At 37.0% G+C, this 24058-nt stretch overlaps 1 protein-coding gene across 2 annotated transcripts in view; it reads right to left on the bottom strand.

Annotated features, from left to right (window-relative positions):
• Window positions 1-24058, bottom strand: part of PTPRD (protein tyrosine phosphatase receptor type D) — a 2533682-nt gene that overhangs the window by 1123033 nt on the left and 1386591 nt on the right. For both annotated transcript variants that reach the window (XM_086415146.1, XM_086415152.1), the window contains one exon: window positions 20937-20970. The gene's annotated coding sequence lies outside the window, so the exon portion shown is untranslated. The remainder of the gene's footprint in view (window positions 1-20936; window positions 20971-24058) is intronic.

Raw genomic sequence — 24058 nt, 5'->3', positions numbered from 1 at the left:
CAATGCAATCCCTATCAAGCTACCAACAGTATTCTTCACAGAGCTAGAACAAATAATTTCACAATTTGTATGGAAATACAAAAAACCTCGAATAGCCAAAGCTATCTTGAGAAAGAAGAATGGAACTAGAGGAATCAACCTACCTGACTTAAGGCTCTATTACAAAGCCACAGTTATCAAGAGAGTATGGTACTGACACAAAGAGAAATATAGATCAATGGAACAAAATAGAAAGCCCAGAGATAAATCCACACACATATGGACACCTTATCTTTGACAAAGGAGGCAAGAATATACAATGGATTAAAGACAATCTCTTTAACAAGTGGCACTGGGAAAACTGGTCAACCACTTGTAAAACAATGAAACTAGAACACTTTCTAACACCATACACAAAAATAAACTCAAAATGGATTAAAGATCTCAACGTAAGACCAGAAACTATAAAACTCCTAGAGGAGAACATAGGCGAAACACTCTCCGACATACATCACAGCAGGATCCTCTATGACCCACCTCCCAGAATATTGGAAATAAAAGCAAAAATAAACAAATGGGACCTAATTAAACTTAAAAGCTTCTGCACAACAAAGGAAACTATTAGCAAGGTGAAAAGGCAGCCTTCAGAATGGGAGAAAATAATAGCAAATGAAGCAACAGACAAACAACTAATCTCTAAAATATACAAGCAACTCCTACAGCTTAACTCCAGAAAAATAAATGACCCAATCAAAAAATGGGCCAAAGAACTGAATAGACATTTCTCCAAAGAAGACATACAGATGGCTAACAAACACATGAAAAGATGCTCAACATCACTCATTATCAGAGAAACGCAAATCAAAACCACTATGAGGTACCATTTCACGCCAGTCAGAACGGCTGCAATCCATAAGTCTATAAGCAATAAATGCTGGAGAGGGTGTGGAGAAAAGGGAACTCTCTTACACTATTGGTGGGAATGCAAACTAGTACAGCCACTATGGAGAACAGTGTGGAGATTCCTTAAAAAACTGGAAATAGAACTGCCTTATGATCCAACAATCCCACTGCTGGGCATACACACTGAGGAAACCAGAAGAGAAAGAGACACGTGTACCCCAGTGTTCATCACAGCACTGTTTATAATAGCCAGGACATGGAAGCAACCTAGATGCCCATCAGCAGATGAATGGATAAGAAAGCTGTGGCACATATACACAATGGAGTATTACTCAGCCATTAAAAAGAATATATTTGAATCAGTTCTAATGAGATGGATGAAACTGGAACCTATTATACAGAGAGAAGTAAGCCAGAAAGAAAAACACCGATACAGTATACTAACGCATATATATGGAATTTAGAAAGATGGTAACAATAACCCTGTGTACGAGACAGCAAAAGAGATACTGATGTATAGATCAGTCTTATGGACTCTGTGGGAGAGGGAGAGGGTGGGGAGATTTGGGAGAAAAGCATTGAAACATGTATAATATCATGTATGAAACGAGTCGCCAGTCCAGGTTCGATGCACGATACTGGATGCTTGGGGCTGGTGCACTGGGACGACCCAGAGGGAAGGTAAGGGGAGGGAGGAGTGAGGAGGGTTTAGGATGGGGAACACAGGTATGCCTGTGGCAGATTCATTTTGATATTTGGCAAAACTAATACAATATTGTAAAGTTTAAAAATAAAATAAAATTTAAAAAAAAATCAAAATACTCCAAACAAGGCTTCAGCAATATGTGAACCATGAAACTCCAGATGTTCAAGCTGGTTTTAGAAAAGGCAGAGGAACCAGAGATCAAATTGCCAACATCCACTGGATCATCAAAAAAGCTAGGGTTCCATAAAAACATCTATTTCTGCTTTATTGACTATGACAAAGCCTTTGACTGTGTGGATCACAATAAAATGTGGAAATTTTCAAAGAGATGGGCATACCAGACCACCTGACCTGCCTCTTGAGAAACCTGTATGCAGGTCAGCAAGCGAGTTAGAACTGGACATGGAACAACAGACTGGTTCCAAATAGGAAAAGGAGTACGTCAAGCCTGTATATTGTCACCCTGCTTTTTTAACTTATATGCATAGTACATCATGAGAAATGTTGGGCTGGATGAAGTACAAGCTGGAATCAAGATTCGCCGGGAGAAATATCAATAGCCTCAGATATTCAGATAACACCACCCTATGGCAGAAAGTGAAGAAGTAGTAAAGAGCCTCTTGATGAAAGTGAAAGAGGAGAGTGATAAAGCTGGCTTAAAGCTCAATATTCAGAAAACTAAGATCATGGCATCCAGTCCCATCACTTCATGGCAAATAGGTAGGGAAACAGTGTCAGACTTTATTTTTTGGGGCTCCAAGATCACTGCAGATGGTGACTGCAGCCATGAAATTAAAGACGCTTACTCCTTGGAAGGAAAGTTGTGACCAACCTAGACAGCATATTAAAAAGCAGAGACATTACTTTGTCATCAAAGGTCCATCTAGTCAAAGCTAGGGTTTTTCCAGTGGTCATGTATGGATGTGAGAGTTGGACTATAAAGAAAGCTGAGCACCAAAGAATTGGTGCTTTTTAACTGTGGTGTTGGAGAAGACTCGAGAGTCCCTTGGACTGCAAGGAGATCCAACCAGTCCATCCTAAAGGATATCAGTCCTGGGTGTTCATGGAATTCAGTTTTGGATGATGAAAAAGCTATGGAAATGCATAGTGATGATAACTGCAGAACAATGTGAATATATGTAATGCTATTTATTATACATTTGAAAATGGAAAAAATAGGAACTTGGATGTTATATATATTTACCCCAATAACAAAAAGTCTGTGAGAATTGAGAAGAGATTCTTCTTGTAAAGGAAGTGGTATTAAATCATTTTAATAATGTAATACATGAGGAAGAAAAAATGTTCAAAGAAAATTTTATTATTACACCTTAATGGTTGATTATACTATGATTCCTCTTGATTGTAACTCATATTTCACTATTAAACACCTGTAATTCATATTTCACTGTTAAAGATTATTTAAGATAATCTTTACTGAATGCTTTCCATATACTTGGAAAAAATCTACACTCAAAATTCTTTTCTGACACAATTTATATATATAAGGTATGTAAGACTGTTTTCTTACCAGCGCTCAAATGGCTAGATAACCATTTTGCAGGAAAATTTGCTGAGGTTTGAACTTCCTCAGTTTTACCCTGTTGTAAAATTTTATTTCAGGTACAGACAACTTAATCTGTGATTACTAAAAAGCAAAACTTCCTCCATTAATCAAATTATCTTTTAAATTATAAAATGTAACCAATTATTTCATGAAATGCATTGATTTAAATAGTGTTTAGGATTATGAATTAAATTTCACCTATGAGCCCAAATCCATTAACTCAGCTTAAAAGAAATTCAACACTAGGTATTTAATTGCTGATATCCTACTGAAACTGGTATTTAATAAAGAGAAACATTTTCTAAATACTAAAGAGCTTTGAGATATGAAATGAAATAGTCTATGTCTTAAAAATAAACCTAATCTTAAAAGGAAGAAAATTAATAGAGTCATGTTCAAAAGCCTTAAACAGGTCTATGAGAATGAAATAAGACCACTTGGATCTCTCATTATGAAGTAGTATAACATTTTGCACATAGACTCAAGGATTGAAAAGAAAAGCCTGGCACCAGTAAAACATCATATTATACACAGAATATAATGTGCAGAATATACATTTTTTAGTATTCAGCAATGTTCAGAGCAATCTTATCTCAATAGACACCAAGAACAAGTGAACAAGAAGTGGGCAAGGATACCAAGTTTCAGGTCTACAAACTAGAAAGAACTAAATACAAATTTTTCCCCTTATATCTCAAGCAAAGAAAGAGTTTGGCCCAGAGAGTTGAGGCTGTATTATGTGAGCATGGCTCTTTAATTTCCAAAGGAGATAGAGCATATAGAAATCTGACCCAAGGATACATTTTTTACTGAATAATTATGCACACATAAGATACATTTCTATATGCACTAATATATACACTCAGTGTCTCTGTGCATTCATTATAGATGATGCAAGTGCTATATGAGTAATAAAGAACAATCTTCCATGACAGAAAAATACTCTTCTTGTTAATTTTTCCTGGTATCAAAAATGCCACAGATGTTTTCCTGTAATTCTCAACAAATTATTTTCATCAAGCAAGAATGGTAAGTTAAAATGTATATATTTGTCAGCTAGTGAATATCAGAGAAAAAAATGATAATAATGTAAGCTAATTTACTGAGTACTTATTATGTGCTAATAATGTATTTTGTTGTTTCAAAACACAACATCATAAGCATGGCACTTTATTGACCCTATTACATTTATAGGGAAACAGAAGTTCAAAGATATCACAATGCTTGCTCACAGTCACATGGTCAACAGAATCATTTTCAAATTCCAGCTTTCTACAACTCCAGACCCTTTGGATGGATCACTATGCAAAATATCTTCCAATACTGCCTCACCACTGATTAATAGCAATAGACTTATAGGAACAGATATTAGGAGAAGGTAAAATAGAAGAGAAAGGGATGAAACTAATTACAAGTGAGAAAAATGGTTATAGAGGAGTGTCTAGCAAGCACAGTTTTTAAAACACTATTTTAACACTATTTCACAAACAGTGTGCCTTCTTTTGAAATAGAAATGTGCTCAGAAGTCACATGCAAAGTACCCCTTCTAATTGTTGAATATATTCTTAAATTTCCCTGCCATATCATCACCAGAGTGTTTTTATATTTCCATAATCTGAGAACTGTATTTTCAGATCAAAGAACTTTTTTGCAATGATAATATTTTCTTTTGTGGTTTGGCATGATTCAGATTCGTGTGCTATTGTAACTTGCATATATTTCTGGAATGATTCCCTAATTAGATTATAAAACTTCCTGAAGACAAGGCAAATGTCTTATGTTCAAGGTAGAGTTGACCCTTGAACAACATGGGTTTGAGCTGCATGGGTCCATTTATCCTTGAATTTATTCAGTAATATGTGTTACAGTACCACACGATTTGCAGTTGATTGAATTCATGGGTCCAGTACCGCAGATTTGGAGGAAATCCTTATATGGAGGGCAGACAATAAGTTATACTCAACTGTGTAAAGGGTGAGCACTCCTAATCTCCATGTTATTTGAAGGCTGACTTATTTCCCAGTGAACCAAATACTTTACACACATTAAGTACCACATAAATATTTGAGATTCTGAACACAATAATAGAACAGATGGAAATAAAGTTACAAGAGCCCAAGAATTCTTTTCAAATATGAGTGTGCACATTGAAGATATGTTTACCATTGTACACACTCAAAGCAACTTGGATGAAAAGATTTAAAAGATATTAATACAACTAATTTGGTCCCATCACTTCATGGGAAATAGATGGGGAAACAGTGGAAAGAGTGGCAGACTTTATTTTTGGAGGCTCCAAAATCCCTGCAGATGGTGATTGCAGCCATAAAATTAAAAGATGCTTACTCCTTGGAAGGAAAGTTATGACCAACCTAGATAGCATATTGAAAAGCAGAGATATTACTTTGCCAACAAAGGTCCGTCTAGTCAAGGCTATGGTTTTTCCATTGGTCATGTATGGATATGAGAGTTGGGCTGTGAAGAAAGCTGAGCGCCGAAGTTGATGCTTTTGAACTGTGGTGTTAGAGAAGACTCTTGAGAGTCCCTTGGACTACAAGGAGATCCAACCAGTCCATCCTAAAGGAGATCAGTCCTGGGTATTCTTTGGAAGGACTGATGCTAAAGCTGAAACTCCAATACTTTGGCCACCTCTTGTGAAGAGTTGACTCATTGGAAAAGACCCTGATGCTGGGAGGGACTGGGGGCAGGAGGAGAAGGGGATGACAGAGGATAAGATGGCTGGATGGCATCACCGACTTGATGGACGTGAGTCTGAGTGAACTCCGAGAGTTGGTGATGGACAGGGAGGCCCGGCTTGCTGTGATTCGTGGGGTCACAAGGAGTTGGACACGACTGAGCGACTGAATTGAACCGAACTGAATACAACTAATTAATTTTGGGCTCCAAAGTCATTGCGGATGGTGACTGCAGCCATGAAATTAAAGGATGCTTGCTCCTTGGAAGAATAGCTATGACAAACTTAGGCAGCAAATAAAAAAAAAAGAGACATCAAATATAAAATTAAAAAATAAATAAAAACAGAGACATCACTTTGCCAACAAAGTCCAGATAGTCAAAGCTATGGCTTTTCCAGTCGTCATGTATGGATGTGAGAGTTGGACCATAAAAAAGGTTGCGTGCCGAAGAATTGATGCTTTTGAACCGTGGTGCAGGAGAAGACTTTTGAGAGTCCCTTGGACAGCAAGGAGATCAGACAAACCAGTCCTAATAGAAATCAACACTGAATATTCATCAGAAGGACTGGTGCTGAAGCTAAAGCTCTAGTACTTTGACCACCTGATGTGAAGAGCTGACTTATTGGAAAAGACCCTGACACTGGGGAAGATTGAGGGAAAGAGGAGAAAGGGTCGACTGAGGATGAGATGGTGGGATGGCATCACTGATTCAATGGGAATGAGTTTGCGTGAAGTCCAAGAGATAGGGAAGGACAGGGAAGTCTGGCATGCTGCCATTCATGCAGTCACAATGAGTAGGACACAACTTAGTGACTGAACAACAACAACACAACTGTTCAGCTTCCCAGGTGGCACAGTGGTAAAGAAACTACCTGCCAGTACAGGAGATGTGGGGTCATTCCCTCTGTCTAGAAGATCCCTTGGAGTAGGAAATGCAAACCTGCTTCTGGATTGTTGTCTGGAAACTTTCATAGGCAGAGGAGCCTGGTGAGCTACAGTCTAGTGGGGCACAAAGAGTCAGACACACATACACGCACACAATACAACTAAGCAAATTTAGGATAAGGAGAGGAAAGAATAAACTTGTTAAATAACTTGTTCTTAATCGTCTTGAGTATTTGAAAGAGGTATTGCCAAGCTTGAGAGTTTCTTAATGCATTATACAAATCAACTGACTTGGCCAAGGAGACATTGCAAATTCAGATATTAACACATTTTATACTTATGCCTTTAACTTATTCTTATATACTTATCAAACTTTTTTGAGTATATGGGGCCTACTTCTGTGAATAAGTAAGAAATTTTTAAGAGAGATCTTATTGTATTTCTAAGGATAGGCTAAGTTATGCTACAGTAACAATCAGGTCCAAATCTCAAACATTTATTTCTCCTTAGTGCTACAGTTTCAGAGTTAAAGGTATTTGGCTCACCATGGCTACCCAAGGACCAAGAATGATAGAGGTTAGCTGCTGTCAATGACTTGACAGTCATGTTCCAAAGAGAAGAAAGCAACAGCATTTAAATATTTGTCCCCAAGGGGATATTTCACTCTATTCACAGTGTATTGTACTATGCTGCACTCAGTCGCTCAATTGTGTTTGACTCTTTGTGACCCCATGGACTGTAGACCCCGAGGCTCCTCTCCCCATGGGACTCTCAGGCAAGAATACTGGAGTGAGTCACCATTTCCTACTCCAGGGAACCTTCCCCACCCAGGGATCAAATTCACATCTCTTGTGTCTTCTGCGTTGATAGGTGAATTCTTTGCTACTAGTGCCACCTAGTCATAATGTATTGGCCAGAACTAATCTCAAAGCCCTATTTACTTACAAAAGGTTTAATAAACACAAACCTACATACTGGACATATTTGGCAAACAACCACATTATAGTCAGAGCACACTGAATTCAAAGTATGAGACATTTTATCAACTTTTTATATACATTCCTTTTCAAAGGCGTATATATTTTACAGATAAAGTATACGTATCTAAGTAGTTTACTTGTCCATGGCCACTTATTTTATTGGCGTAGAAGATGAAAACTAAATCTAGATTTATCAGGATTTTCAAATTCCCATGCTGCATATTATAACAAACCATGTCCCATTTACTTTGTGTATGAAAATATAGTATTTGAATAAAAGGGAATTTCTGTGGGTCAGACAGCTCCACTCAAAGAGCTTATTCAGTGTAGAAACATCATCTTGTATGACTCCAATATAGATCACCTGGTATGTTAAAGCTAGTCTTTGAGTTCTTGCAATAGGAATCCAGCATATTTGCATTTAACTTGTAAAATATGTCCCTTCCAGGGTTTTGGCACTTGTAACAACTTTTCTAACTAAACTAACTCCCTGAAAATAAATAGTAGACTTCTTGACATTTTAAAATTGATTGCTTTTTCACCCTGGTTGTTAGGGTTTCTTTTAACTTGTAGGGGTAGATTGTTTGCCAATACTATACAATACAATGAACTCCTTGATCACTAAGAGTTACTATTGGGACTTTCCAGTGTGGTATGTTTTCTCATCACTGATTGGTTTATGCTTCACTATTGTTACCCAGATTCTCAATGTTGTTTCTAAATTTCCACATTGGATATGACATTCAAAAATACAGTTCCTCTGAAACGACTGTGCATCCTGAAACTCACAAATAATTTAAAAGCAGTATCCTTTACAATTTATTGAACATGCGTGCATTCCATATATAATTTTTTCTGAGCAAAGTATTTCAAAGTTTGAGGCATTTACATTTTTTTTCCCCTCTAAGGTGCTATCTGAGTGATAGGAATTTTATATCCTGACTCAAGCTGTTTCGTAGGTTGAACAAATACAAGTCTCCGAACATAATGTAGACAAAATATTGACATAAAAAAGAATAATGAATCTACACGTTCTATCTTCATTTAACAAGCACCCCCGAAAGCCTGTAAAATTGTTTGGTGTTTTCACCCATTTTCATTTGGGCTCACATGCACTGCAAAGTCAGTCAGAGGCTCAGTCAAATATCTATTCTCCACAATTTTTTCCCCAGGATATAGATTTTCTCCCTCTCTTTGATAAACAGCCTTCAGACATAGGCTCAGAGAGTAAGATAAATGAAAGAAAAATGAAGTTCTAGACAATCTTATACAAGTAGCTCAAAATGCTTACAGATTCTGCCTTTGCTCTAAGCCTAACCTAGGTCAGTAATTACAGTAAACCAATCCTTTCATATATATTTTGAAGAAAGAAGTGAAATAAGATTACTGGTCTTTCAGTGAGCACATATTTCACCCCAGAGGGCTTCAAGTTACTCTGTAGCATGACTCTGTGTGTGTGTATGCTCAGACTTCACAAAATTTAGTGAAAGTGAATAAAGGAAAGAAGGATTATTCCCAATATGTTGAATGAGGGAGCAGTCAATAAACCAAGCACCTCCCTATTCATACTGTTTACATTAACCAATTTAATCTACACAAATCTGGCATGAATGACACTTGTGATTTGCATATTTCATTTAAAGACACAGCCATATAATTAAAGTGAATAGTCCAGAGATACACAGAAAGCAAATGGCAGAGGGACAGTGTGAACCTATAATTCCAGTCATATCTTCTTTTAAAATACACTGTTTCATAAAACAATTATGATCACCCACTAGGGCCACATTTGCATACACATCCATTTCCTTCTGTGACATCTGTCTAAAGAAATTTCAGAAGCACAATGTAGCCTTCTTTGACTTATAAAAAATATTTACCTCAGGAAAATTTAGACTTTCAGCTAAAAAAAATGGAAAATATTTTTCTACGTTGAGCTTTGTTGGAATTAACTTACATAGACTCTAGTGTGTAGGTATAATTACAAAGATAGCTTCCACTGTACATCTGTAATGTCAGGCACCTTCTAGATTTCCCTAAGTGACCAATATGAAGTCTGGGAACCTCTTGCAGGCAGCTTAGGGGCTCAGGCACCATGCAGGAACTTATCATGTAGCTGAACTGCTAGTCTGCCTCACAGTGGAACAAAGAGGTATAACACTTAGTCAAGGTCTCCAAGCCTCTCTGGCAGATCTAATAATATATTTTAGTGAAAAGAAGTGAAGCAAAAGTGTTAGTCACTCGGTCATGTCTAACTCTTTGTGACCCCATGGACTGTAGCCAGCCAGGCTCCTCTGTCCACGGAATTCTCCAGGCAAGAATACTGGAATGTGTAGCCATTCCTTCCTCCAAGGGATCTTCCTGACCAAGGGCTGGAACCCAGGTCTGGTCTCCTGCATTGCAGGTAGATTCTTGACTGTCTGAGCCACCTGAGAAAAGATCCCATAAATAGAATTGACTGAAGACTGAGGGTGTGTGAAAGAAATGAATTAGGATTTCAGTAGCCTTACTGGGGGCTTCACAGAGTTGTGGTGAGATTCTTAAAGATGATTCAGTCATCTGAGAAAGCAATTAACTAATATGAAGACAAATAAACATTTTATAGCAGTGGATAGAGCAAGAATCTGGGGAGTAATAGAGAAAAGAGTAACAGTAAAATGTACTTTAAACAGCAAAATATTAAGAAAAAAATAAAGCCTTTTCTTTTCCATACAATTAAAATAGTTGCATGTAAAAAATTCACAAATATTGAGATTAATGTTTCTGTGTTAATTTCTTAATTAGGCGCTTGAGTTAAAGGAAAAAAAAAAGTCAGGAAGTAGGTTATAGGTCTGAGACGTTGTGGACAGTTGGCTTTATTCTTCAGAATACTTTGGAATTTATGAGTATTATGGAATATAAGAGAAATGAGTAGCGGTCTCAGGATCCTGAGCCCCAGTATAGTAAAGATTTCCTTCTAAAAGGGGGGTGGTGGTGGGGGAACCTCTTCATGTGAAATCTACAGGCTGGGCCTTCCAGGAACCTGTGTCTCAACAGAGCTCAAGCAGAAGACGTGCTGGCTGTGTGCTTATTCAATGCCAAGAGGTGCTAAAAAGAGTTTGGCTGTGAGTCCAGGTGCCAAGGATGACTGGAAGTTTGATTTTTCCTTTGCTGGAGCCAGCATGGCCAAAGAAGAGGCTCACATTTGATTGAATTTCGTGGAATAGTAAATGGAGCACAGTATTTTATCTATTTCTTCTTTAATGCTTTCACTATGTGTTTATGTGAATTCTAGCAAAGACCTAGAGCAATAAAGCTAATGCTTAATCCTTTCTAGCAAAGATTAATTCTTTTAATAATTCAAGTTGGTTTATCAAATTCATTGAGGGAATTTTTACTAAGCAAGTAGAAGAATAATTCAGATCTGCCTAGTGTGTCTTATTTTGGTAAGCATATGTTATTTCCCCCATCTCTGTATTTTAATTTAGTGATTACTTTTGAAATTAAATAAATTTATTGATGATACTTAATCTTCCTCTAAGGTTAAAACTTTTGGTAGTATCTCATATTCACTTTAAATAGACGAACATAAAATCTGTTGCCCATGCTAGACATTTTGCTAGACATGCTAGACACTTTCAAAAATGAAAGTACATATAATTATTAATATATATATATATATATATATATATTTACACTTGAAAAACAGATACCAATTGGAATGGTTCAAGCAATCTAGGACATAAAGTTACCTTAGTTTTAAGCATTAATCCAAACAGATATTACGAAAGGTGACTATAAACAATTCTATGACTTCACTATAAAGCTAGTTTTCAATCATAGACTTTTTCTTATTTATAGGTTTATGAAGAGACATGATTCCAAAAATGCATCTTAACATGAAAGGCTTAAATACCCAGTCTAAAACTGCCATGAGAGAAAAATAAAAGGAAATTTTTTTTTTCCTGTAATTATAGGCATTAATCCGGGAAAGTGTGCATCATGTGTATATTAATGCATTTGCTAATTTCTCTAAGATAATTTCTGAGACATTAGAAAGAATAAATTAAAGACAGCTTTCTTAGATAAAGGGTGCAAAGGGATGCAATTATATTGCTACTCTTGGTGGATGAAAATATCTGAAAATGGGAAATTTGATAAAGATCATTAGTGAGAGTTAATACTGAGCAATAAACCACAGTGTGAAAATACTGTTATGAGAGGCTATAGAACTGTATGACTTTGGGAAATTTACTTAAAATCTCAGTACATCAGTTTTCTTGTCTATGAAATAGATATAATAATAGTATTTCCATTATAAGGTTGTTGTGAGGATTAAATTATACATGTCTAACATATAAAAAGGGATGATACACAGTAGGCAGTATAATGTGTAGCTATTGATTTTATTTGCTGTTGTCATTTAGTCTTTCAGTCATGTCCCACTCTATTGTGACCCCTCTGTATAGCACACCAGGCTCCTGTGTCCATGAGATTTCCCAGGCAAGGATACTGGAATGGGTTGCCATTTCCTTCTTCAGGAGATATGCCCAACCCAGGGAATGAACCCATGTCTCCTGCATTGACAGGTGGGTTCTTTACCACTGAGCCACCTGGGAAGCCCACTGACTTTAATTAGGTTCCCTAAAATAATAAAACTCTGATCATATTTTATAATCGTTTATCATGATATGCAGTAACTTTCTGTTCCACCTCCTTTTGCTTGTCTCATGTAACATGACACAGTAACCATTGACAAACACGTCTTTATGTGTATGACTGCTGTAAAGAAAATCATTTTGTGTTGTACCACAGATTCAATCATTCTGACAACAGCTAAGTAGGGAAAAATTTGCATAAGAACACATGTATACCTATGGCTATTCATGTTGGTATATGGCAGAAACCAATAACATTGTAAAGCAAGGACCCTCTAATTAAAAATAAATTAACTAAAACAAAACAAAAGAAACCTATGTAACAATTAATTTGTGCAACAGTTAGTTACTGAGTATGTCCTCTGTACCAGGGTCAGAATATACAGGGAATGTTCTATTCAAAGCCACTGTCTTCTTATACTTTCTATAGATTGCAGAAGGAAAAGTTAGACAAATAAACACCTTTATAATAGATGTGGTATGTAAGTGCTCTGGAGGCAAGAGAAAATAGATTAAGTGGTACAAGAAGAGGCAGAGGTGGGAGGAAACAGCACGGTGATAAGGTGACATTCAAGAAGAAACTTGACAGTCACCGGGGGAAACCAACTGCTGTTATACTCGGAAAGCATTCTAAGAAGAGAAGCATGTACACAGCACCTCAGGCCTGAGGGTGCTGACAAGATTCTAGGGAGAAGGGGACACTGCATTAGACTGAACAAATGACAGCGGGGAATGGAGATAGAAGACCAGGTCTGAGAGCAGGCCAGAACATGAGTCACCTTGAAGTCCATAGTAAGAACTTTAGCTTTCAACCTGAGTAAGACGAAGGAGAAGTTGGAGAGTTTTAAGCAAAGACCGTGTGAAACTGGAATACAGTGTGCTTAGATTTTGCTTTTAAAATGGTGATCAAGAGACACAGGGAAATGAATTCTGAGCTCCTTGAAACACTGGCCCACAACCATCAATGTGCGATTTCATCCTCCAGCTCTCCAGGCTCTCAAACCTGTTTTCTAGGGTCCTAGATCCTGCCTTTAAGGGAAGATCTTATAAGAAAGTGGGAGAAAAGAAGAGAGAGAGAAGAGCAAGAAGAGATACTTTCTATACAAATACGTCTCATTATAACTTATCAGACAGTTACAACTGTCTGAAAGGAGCAACTGAAGCAGAGGTTGTGCTGCTTCTAAGGAGGACAGCAGCCACACTCTGACCACATTCTGAACTTCCTAGCTTTTCCATGTAGTTGCTTCATGACCCTAGCAGAATAACATGATTTTTGTCTCAGTTTCCTCATCCTTAAAATATGGTAAATCTTCATCCCAGGCTGGCTGTGAAATGTAAGTGTCTGACATACAATATGCAAGGGTCAGTATATTTTGCTATTGTTTTTTACAACAACATGAGATTTGTAATAAGGTAGTATTGGTTGCAAGATGGTACTTATGAAAATATCTTTTTTATAAGTTAAAATGCACCATTAAGGTGTACAATAAGCCTAAATAAGAGACTGCACTAAATGTTCTAATTAATTTTTAAATCCATCTAATTTCATATTTGTTAAAATGTTATTGATACAAGGAGAAATGTCATCTTTAAAATGATAGTAAAATGATTACCAAAAATGGAATAAAAAAAAGAAAAAGGTAGTATTTGGTTAATACTTAAAACATAAGATCCAATAGGTAAGACTATTTCTGCCATCAAACTACCTTAAATTACAAATCGCAAATTATGTATGCCTGTGCCAAAATACAACTGCTTCAGCAAGTAGTGAATTTGCATATACAATAATTTTAATCAAAGGCACCTAGTTGATTGCACAATTATCTGTTTTGCATACACAAAATTTGAATTCTGTACATGTGAATCCTCGTTTGTACATGCACCTAATTATTTTGTTGGTGCAACTTAGAAATCCTGTTTAATATATTAGGGTGTTAGTTATCTTCCATTTATAGCAAGATGGATTCAGTTTTTATTGACTAGTATGACAGAACTCCTTGAAGAATATGGGAATGGATCCTGGTTCCACTCCTGACAGAGGGGAATGCTACTATACTTGCATTTTGGGCCAAGAAAAAAATTTAAAAAAACATGTTTTTCTACACACACTTTTGCTTTTTGCCTTCTTATTTAGAAGTTATTTCAAAATTTAAAGAAGACTTCAGTTCACAGGGAGAAGCCTTGAGTGGTGATCATAATGAGTTCACTCAATTTTCCACATTGTTAGTCTCTAAATGACAGGAGTGGGCTGTTGATCCAACTACTCTTAGGCATTAGAGAAAATTTAGAGCTGGTAAAAAGTACCAAATTTATAGTCCTGTAGACAGAAGCTCTCTATGGAGCTTCTAAACAACAAGAACAAAATAGCTTGAAAGCAGTGAGGCAAAACTCTCTATATTATTATGGATTTGCCGGACAATCAAGATTCTAGTAAGGCCCTAAGTGAGGGTGATGTGATACATCACAGGCTGGGAAAACTGCTGACCATAATAATAAAGTTCTAGATAAGCAGGAAGCCTATTTTCCAACTAATTTATTCTGAAGTCCATTAGGGCACAAGCCTGTTCAAAATCCAAAATTATTAACAAACTCATATTAAGAGGTTGCTCTATATTACAGATGGGTCATTGTTAATAGCAGGTGTCTTCTGCCATTTGAATCTTTCAGATGCAGGTCTTTTCCACATGCTTTTGGGATCAGCCTTGAGAATCCAACTAAGATCCAATTTAGTAACCTAAATAGACATTAAACATCATCACTGTTTCTCCGACTATTTACCCAAATGCAGATATGTACTTGTAACAAGCAGATTCTACATTAGAGCAAGAGTAGAAATCCAGTGTGGGAATTTTCATGATTTTGCCAACTACATATTGATTCATCTTGGTAGTCAGACTACAGAGAAATCCTTTCAAGTGTTCAGAATTCTTGAACTTTGAACCTTGTCATCCAGTTCAATATTGAATGGTGTATATATAATAAATTTCCTCTCAAATACATAAACGTATTCATTACTGTTGGTTTAAACTCAGATCAAGTCTATCTATAGTGACTCTTCAATAATACTATATGGTCTGTTTCCTTCCAATGTTCACTTTCATAATCTCCTGGAAGGAAACATGCTGTAGTAGTTAAAACACAGGGGGTCTGAGAGTCAGCCATGTCTGATATGGGAGACTGAACCATGCCTCTAGGAATTTGTGTGCTGGTTTTATTCCTTCCCACACTGACTTTGAGTTTGGACTTTATTTTGACCAGTGAGGCATTAGCGAGCATGCTGCACAGTGAGGCACTTGCCACGGGGCCTGTGCCCTGGAGCAATCCCTGGAACTGAACTGCGTGATGTGAAAGTTTAAGCTATTCTACTGTGGAGAGCTGTGAAGAATGACTCATCATGTAGGAAGAGGGGACACATGAAGAATTGAGACCACCAGTTAAGCTTCTACTTGAATGTAGACACGTAAGTGGCCCCAGCCAACTTCAGGTGGAGCAGAATAACTGCCCGGTAAACCTACAGAATCATGATGACTATCAAGTGGTTATTTTAAGGCATTGAGATTTAGGGTAGTTTGTTACACAAAAATAGATAATTGATATATCTTGGATCAAACTCAGGTTACATTACTTGTCTAGCCATGCAAATTTGGCTAGTTGTTTAAGCTTTCTAATTCTTACATCTTTCAGCTCTATGTTACAGGTAATAATTGCAGTACTTCATAGGACTGTGCAATAGAACAAAGTAATAAATATAAATAATTTAGTACAATACCTGAGCCATTATAAGTGCTTAGTGAAAGTTGCTCTGTCACGTCCGATTCTTTGCGACCCCATGGACTATATAGTCTGTGGAATTCTCTAGGCCAGAATACTGGAGTGAGTAGCCTTTCCCTTCTCCAGGGGATTTTCCTAACTCAGGGATCGAACCCAAGTCTCCCGCATGGCAGGCAGATTCTTTACCAGTTGAGTCACAAGGGAAGCCCAATGAACAATAATTTTTATCATCAGTTTCATCACCTCAACCATCATCACCATTACAACAATCATCACCACTAACACCAACACCCGTATGAACGCTGCCAGAAACACTTTCCTGATATCTAATCCTTTCATGATGCCCTTTGTGTCTCTGGTCTATAATGAAAATCAATCCTTTTTAACTGATACATTTTTAATGCCTCATATACAGGCAAAACTTCTTTCCTTAAGGTCAATGATAATGTAATGAAAATAACTCATTTAGGTAGCCTTTCACATTATTTTATTAGTTTACTAAAGAGATTTGGCAAAATGACTAAAAGTAAATTTAATAGTCCTATTTGAATTTTTGTCTTATTGTCATGAATATTAAGTCTTTAAAAAAAATTCTGGCTATTCTAAAAAAAAAAAAAAGAAAAAAGAACCTGTGTCTCCCATGAAAAAGGAATTTTCACAAAAGAATAGATTTTGTTGTGTACTTTGTATATAAGGACATAAAATAAAATATTAACCTGAGAGAGGAATATTTATACCTATTGAATGAAGGCCAGGAAAGAATGTAGTGTGTGGTCTAAAACAGTGGCTCCCAAGCTCTATTCCTGATTAGAAACATCTGGGATGACTAATAAAATTCAGATTCCTGCGCACTTCAGTCCTCTCTCAATCCTCTGTTTATAACAATTGTACCAAAGGATAATATTTTCATAGTCAGGTGAGGAAAGCATTAAAATCAGATTAATTTTAAAAATGAAAATTCAGATACCCTATGATTTGATTACATTCTTTGGAGTACAGGGATTTTTCTATTGCTCTTCAAATCCAATCAGGTGGGGAGTTGAATATTCTACCCAGGGCCCACCACGTACAATTTCAATGTCTCTTCTCTTCTTTCTACTTCTTCCTTCTCTCCCCTCATACTTAGACAGAAGGTAAGTACTCCTAAGTGATACTGATTCTCCTGAAATATGAGGGAAAACTTATGGGGTTGGTAGGCCTTTGCTGGTATTCCCTGGTGGCTCAGTGGTAAGGAATCCTCCTTGGAAGATTCAATGCAGGAAATGTGGGTTTGATCCCTGGGTAGGGAAGATCCCATGGAGAAGGAAAAGGCAACCTATGCCAGTATTCTTGCCTGGGAAATCCCACAGACAGAGAGGCCTGGTGGGCTACAGTCCATGGGGTTGCAAAGCGGTTATTGTTAGTCAACTCAGCTACTAAACAACAACAAAAACAACAGGCCCTTCCTACTCAAAGTGTGGTTCGTGGAGCAGTAACATCTACAGCGTGTTAAAAATGCAAATTTCAAGCCCTGATAACAGAGTAGTGGTTCTCCATTCCAGTTCCCCATAGAATCACTAGGAAGCCAGAGCATTAACTTTTGGATGCCAGGCACCATCCAAGAGACTCTGAGAGGGCCCAGTAGGTAACTTTTTTTTTTTCCCTTAAATTCTTTGGTGGGTATAACATGTAGTTTGGGTGGAGACACACTCATCTCAAGGAAGGAGAGCATGAAATTGCAGACTGATTTTACTACTTCTCCTTCCATGGCCTTCTCTAGGCTCTTAGGGAAATCCTGGTTCTGGAAATTCCTTTAGATTTTTTTACACCACTGGACAAGGAACTCTTGGCTTATTACTCAGGGTTTCTTGACCCATCCTACCTAGTCTGATTTCTATCCTGCCTTCTTGATAATCTCCTTGGAATCTGAATAAACTTCAGTTCAGTTCAGTCACTCAGTCGTGTCTGACTCTTTGCGACCCCATGAATCGCAGCACGCCAGGCCTCCCTGTCCATCACCAACTCCTGGAGTTCACTCAGACTCACGTCCATCGAGTCAGTGATGCCATCCAGCCATCTCATCCTCTGTCGTCCCATTCTCCTCCTGCCCCCAATCCCTCCCAGCATCAGAGTCTTTTCCAATGAGTCAACTCTTCCCATGAGGTGGCCAAAGTACTAGAGTTTCAGCTTTAGCATCATTCTTTCCAAAGAAATTCCAGGGCTGATCTCGTTCAGAATGGACTGGTTGGATCTCCTTGCAGTCCAAGGGACTCTCAAGAGTCTTCTCCAACACCACAGTTCAAAAGCATCAATTCTTCGGTGCTCAGCCTTCTTCACAGTCCAACTCTCACATCCATACATGACCACAGGAAAAACCATAGCCTTGACTAGACGGACCTTTGTTGGCAAAGTAATGTCTCTGCTTTTTAATATGCTATCTAGGTTGGTCCAAGGAGTAAGCGTCTTTTAATTTCATGGCTGCAGTCACCATCTGCAGTGATTTTGGAGCCCAAAAAATAAAGTCTGACACTGTTTCCACTGCTTCCCCATCTATTTCCCATGGAGTGATGCATAACTTTCATAGTATCAATAGGACACAGTACTATGCTTTCAATATAAAAGTCGAGTCCTTTTAAGCACTGCAATGATGGTAATGCTTACTTACATTATGGTTAGGACTCCAACCCCCACAGCCATTGTTGCTTTTTATAATTTTACTGTTGCAGGATGATGCTATGATTATCTCTGAATATACTTCAATATTTTTAAAAATGCCTTTTTTGGGTAAAATCTTACATCTCATGCACTTGAAAACTATTCAACTCAAACAAATTGACTTTCTTTAATCCTTCACAGTTTACTGTGGATTAACCAGTGAGAGAGGGAAAATAGACCTTGGGAGCAAGCAAGATCCAGTCTTCTTTGTGTGTGACTGAACTAAAAACTGGTATTTTCCCCCTGTAATCTTAAAATTGATCTTTAAACAGTGAAGTAAGAGCACTAATAAATCCAAATCAAATACTTGAAAAGCAATGTTTTGACTGAAATTCTTGAATAGGGAGTAAACAAAGAGAACTCTTTGTAAAATTGTTGCTAGTTCTTGAACTGGCAGCTTTAGCATTACCTGGGAACACAGAAATGCAAATTTTTGAGTTTTAGTGTAGATCTACCTGATTAGAATCTACATTTTAACAAGATAGCCCAAGTGGTTCCTAGGCACATCCAAGTTTGAGAGACATTGATATATCATACAGTAGCACTCACAAATTTTTTCCTCCAATATTTGTTCTTCCCTAAATCCCACCCCATACAGCATCGCATACAGTTGCCCATTCCTCTTTTTTATCCAAAATATTTGTAAACTTTTCTTGCAACTCCAAACTTCTTATTATCCCCCTCCCAATCACTTGGCTCTTTGACTAAGTCTTAATTTACCAAGAAGTTGAATCTATGGGTAGAGGCAGGATGTGATACAAAGGTTCTGTTTTATTTTTATTTTTTCTTTATTGCAAGAAGGGAAAAAAAAAATAGTGAAACTTCTCCATCAACTCTAAACTAATAAACTCTCAAAGAAGTCAAATAGGTAATGACCTGATGCAAAATCTTTTTATAAGTCTGACAATGCAAAGAGTCCATGAAAATACCAGCTCCTCAGTATTGCAAAAACACACAAACATGTTGAGTTTGTTCTTCCAAGATAGAAATAAAAGGGTACCAATTTCTCAGAGATGAATTAGATTGATGCAAACCACACCCACTCATCTTAGTGTTCAATGAACAATCATAATAATCCAAGGCAATTATGGAAGTTAAGATATTAATTCTTTTTCAGTATTTACATCTTTTAAGAATAGTAGCAAAAACAAAAATACTTATCTGTGCAGTAATGATTGAGTGCTTCATTTTCAATAGAAACACTATAGTATTCGTTCTAAAGATTTAGACACTAACCGACTACTTACTACTTTTCTAATTTGAGAGATTTTGAATAAGAGTATGAATAAGTGAAGCATCTATGAAAACAAAGCTCTCCATTGACATAATGCAATTGAAAACTAAATTCTTTGTTTTCATTGGAAAAGAACAGAAGAAACAAAACATCTTAAAAAATCTAATATATTGCAGAGAACTCTAACTTTTCTTTCTTGAGAGCACACCACTGTAGCCTACATTTTATTATTACTATTATTTTGCACAAATTTTGTACCATGTTTCCTTCTGCCACATATAGCATTACTCAGGAGAAATCCCCACAAGGGGCCACAGTGCATTTGTAACAAAGAAAAATTCTGCTTTCCGATACAATGATTCAACTAAAACAAAGTTGGATTTAATCAGCTATGAAACTGGAAAAATGAGAATCAGCCTGCATATTATGACTAAGTTCATTAACACCTCCATGAATTACAGGGCGGGGGGAGGGGGGGAGAAACATCTGGTTCTTCTTATCAAATTTCTATATAATTTTAACTTCCTCTTAAAAATTATGTCTTTAAAATACATTGCACTGTCTTTGATAGCATGAATATTAGCATGTTTTCTCAGGATCATCCTGGGCAAAAGTGAAATGGAAAACATTTGGAAAATAGTAGCCTTTCCTAGGCTCCTGGTATAAGTGTACAAGAGGTTCTTTGAGTTCTAATTTTGGTTCCAATCAGAAGAAAAAAGGGAAGGGTTATATCCCTGGAAAAAACAATGTAGCCTACTCCAGAACATGCCTTTCAGTCCATTTAAGTGCTCACATTTTTGTAGGTTTTATATGGACATAAATCATTTTGAATCTTAGAATGAAAAACATTCACTATAGATTTGAAAAGAGAAAAACCAACTTACCACAGCAGTTTAGTTAATTCATAGGCACCATCATCTGAAACAACAAAAACATATTTTGATATTGCAATCATAAAAACTTCCAAAAACATTCAAATTGTCTTAAAACACATACTGTGAATTTATCTACAGAATCAAAATTAAATAAGCAATGAAAATACCTTGTGTGATCTAAATCATTTAGTTATTTCAGATGAAAGCATTGCATCCCTACTATTCTACATCCAAATTAGATAATTGCTTGCTTTCAATATATTTTGCATATGCATACTGGCATATGTATATTTCACAATGTTTTCTTCTGGTATTCACATTTAAAAGTAGGCAGAAATACAGAGTCTATTGAATAATACAATCTTAGTTCTGGCATGAATACAGTCATGACACACATCCTAATACACAGCTCTGAGACTGCCATATAAATCCCTTTGCTGAGCTCAAAAAACCTGTCTATTGTCTATACAGAAAAAAAAAAAAAAGCTAAAGTATTTGTCCCAGTGTCTAGCAGGGTTCCATCAGTTGCTCCTAGTCTACCTAAAATTTTCCCCCAAACTCTCCAATGCACCCTCATTCTCTTTTTCAAGTTTATCTATCACAGACACTGGTGCCATATTTTCACACCCTATTTTAAACACAAATGTTTTATTTAACAATATTTTAATTTTTCCCTTTTCCTCTGCCTCAATATTCTTTCTACTCATTCTTCAGTTCCACTTCAATTAGCATCTCCTCCATGAAGCTTGTCTTAATGCCCAGAGAAGGAATTAATCTAAGTGTTCCCCCCATATTTTGTAATTTATGGCTATCTCTCATCATTTAAAGACTAGTTGTATTGCACCTGTTTCTGCTAATAAAGTTTTAATTTTGAAGGACTAGTGATACCATTATGAATTAAACACTTTAGTTTCATGACAAAAAAAATTAAGGAATTAAAGTTGAAGGAAATTTCCTCTATTGATAAATGACATTTTAGGCAAGTTGTTAAATTCTTTTTGTACCATATGGGAATATTTTCTCTTTTTAAAAATTTAAAAACATCTTATTTGAAGGTTTGAATTCTGTACAGAAAGGTGATAATACTACTGGACCTCTATTAGTACAGTATATGTTTGAAATTAGTATTTTAAAGAACAGTGACACATTTGCCTTGAACAATTAACATGGTGACCCCTGCAGCAAGAATGACATTAGTAGCAGATTCTTAGGGGGAAAAAAATCTCTTTATGTAGAATGAAATGACAACATTACTTTGTTGGTAACTTTTTACTCCTGGCCAGGTTAATTATGTCAGATCAGATTGTGTAATTGCAGGGGCTTCCCTCGTGGCTCAGAGGGTAAAGTGTCTGCCTGCAACGTGGGAGACCCAGGTTTGATCTGCGGGTCAGGAAGATTCCTTGGAGAAGGAATGGCAACCCACTCCAGTACTCTTGCCTGGAAAATTTCATAGATGGGGAGCCTGGTAAGCTACAGTCCATGGAACTGCAAAGAGTCGCACACGACTGAGCAACTTCACTTTTACACATTCACAATGTCTTGTTCTTTATTCTCCTTTTGGATTCATAATCACTTTCAGCTTCAAAATGTTGACAAACAATTCCATGCAACTGCTCCTACCAGGTTTTTTTTTTTTTTTTTCCTTCCTAGATGATTATAACTTGGCTATACATCTGTCTTATTAACAGTTTTCTTATTGCTTTCATATATTAAATATCCAGAAAAAAATATTGAGTTGAATAATTAAACCTAAATTATCAATGTAAAGATTTTAATGTGGATATTTAAAATAACAGCTGCTGCTGCTAAGTCACTTCAGTCGTGTCCGACTTGTGCGACCCCATAGATGGCAGCCCACCAGGCTCCCCTGTCCCTGGGATTCTCCAAGCAAGAATACTGGAGTGGGTTGCCATTTCCTTCTCCAATGCATGAAAGTGAAAAGTGAAAGTGAAGTTGCTCAGTCCTGTCTGACTCCTAGCGACCCCATGGACTGCAGCCTACCAGGCTCCTCCGCCCGTGGGATTTTCCAGACAAGAGTACTGGAGTAGGTTGCCATTGCCTTCTCCAATGCATGCGTGCATGCTAAGCCGCTTCAGTCATGTTCAACTCCGTGCAACCCTATGGACAGCAGCCACCAGGCTCCCCTGTTCCTGGGATTCTACAAGCAAGAATAATGGAGTAGGTTGCCATTTCCTTCTCCCAAAATAAGAGCAATGTTTCTTAATTTGGTGAGAGGAAGAACTATATTAGATTATTTGTACCTAAATCTAGACTGATATTTCATCTTCAGAATTATGTGTTATTTCAATGCTCTACAGTTCTTCTCACAGGAAGAACAATGGTATAACACATAATTAAGAAATATATATGCATATATATAGATTTAAATTTGTGATTCAGCAAAGCTCCTAAAGTAGAAAAACACTCAGTAATTGAACACGTACTGATAGTCTGAGTCTACCACCAGGTCAATAGTAGACACGGTCCCGTATAAGAGTCAAAGTTACCAAAGTGTTTTAACATGAGTAAATCAGATATCATTATGGAAGCAACTTTAGAAATATTAATAATGTTAATATTATTAATAAAAATTTCATTTAATTGAGTTTAGATATAATTATTAATGTCTGTAAACCTATGACTTTGATTTTCTAAAAAATAAGAGTGTGGACTTTACACACTGATGGGTTAGGGCTATCACCAGTAGATAAAGAAACAGAGAAATGTCAGTGGTGGGCTTCCCTGGTGGCTCAGCAATGAGAAATCCATCTACCAACGCCGGAGACACAGGTTCAATCCCTGATCCAGGAACAACCCATATGCTGAGGAACAACTAAGCCCATGTACTACAACTACTGAACCTATGCTCTAGAGCCCAAAACCCACAACAACTGAGCCCTCACAATGCAACTCCTGAAGCTCATGTGCCCTAGGGCCCATGCTCCACAACAGGAGAAGACACCAGTGAGCAGTGTGCACAGCTAGAGTACACCCCGTTCTCTGCAACTAGAAAAAAGTCCATGCAGCAACAAAGGTTCAATTCAGCCAAAAACAAATACATAAATATATATATATATATATATATATATATTTAAATAAATGTCTTTGGTAAGCAGCCTGGAATTTATTGT

The sequence above is a fragment of the Bos grunniens genome, chromosome 8, assembly GCF_055505025.1.
Source record: "Bos grunniens cultivar Pamir isolate PY7600 chromosome 8, Bosgru_T2T1.0, whole genome shotgun sequence".
Classification (NCBI taxonomy): domain Eukaryota; kingdom Metazoa; phylum Chordata; class Mammalia; order Artiodactyla; family Bovidae; genus Bos; species Bos grunniens.
This window is presented reverse-complemented; position numbering and strand designations above follow the sequence as displayed.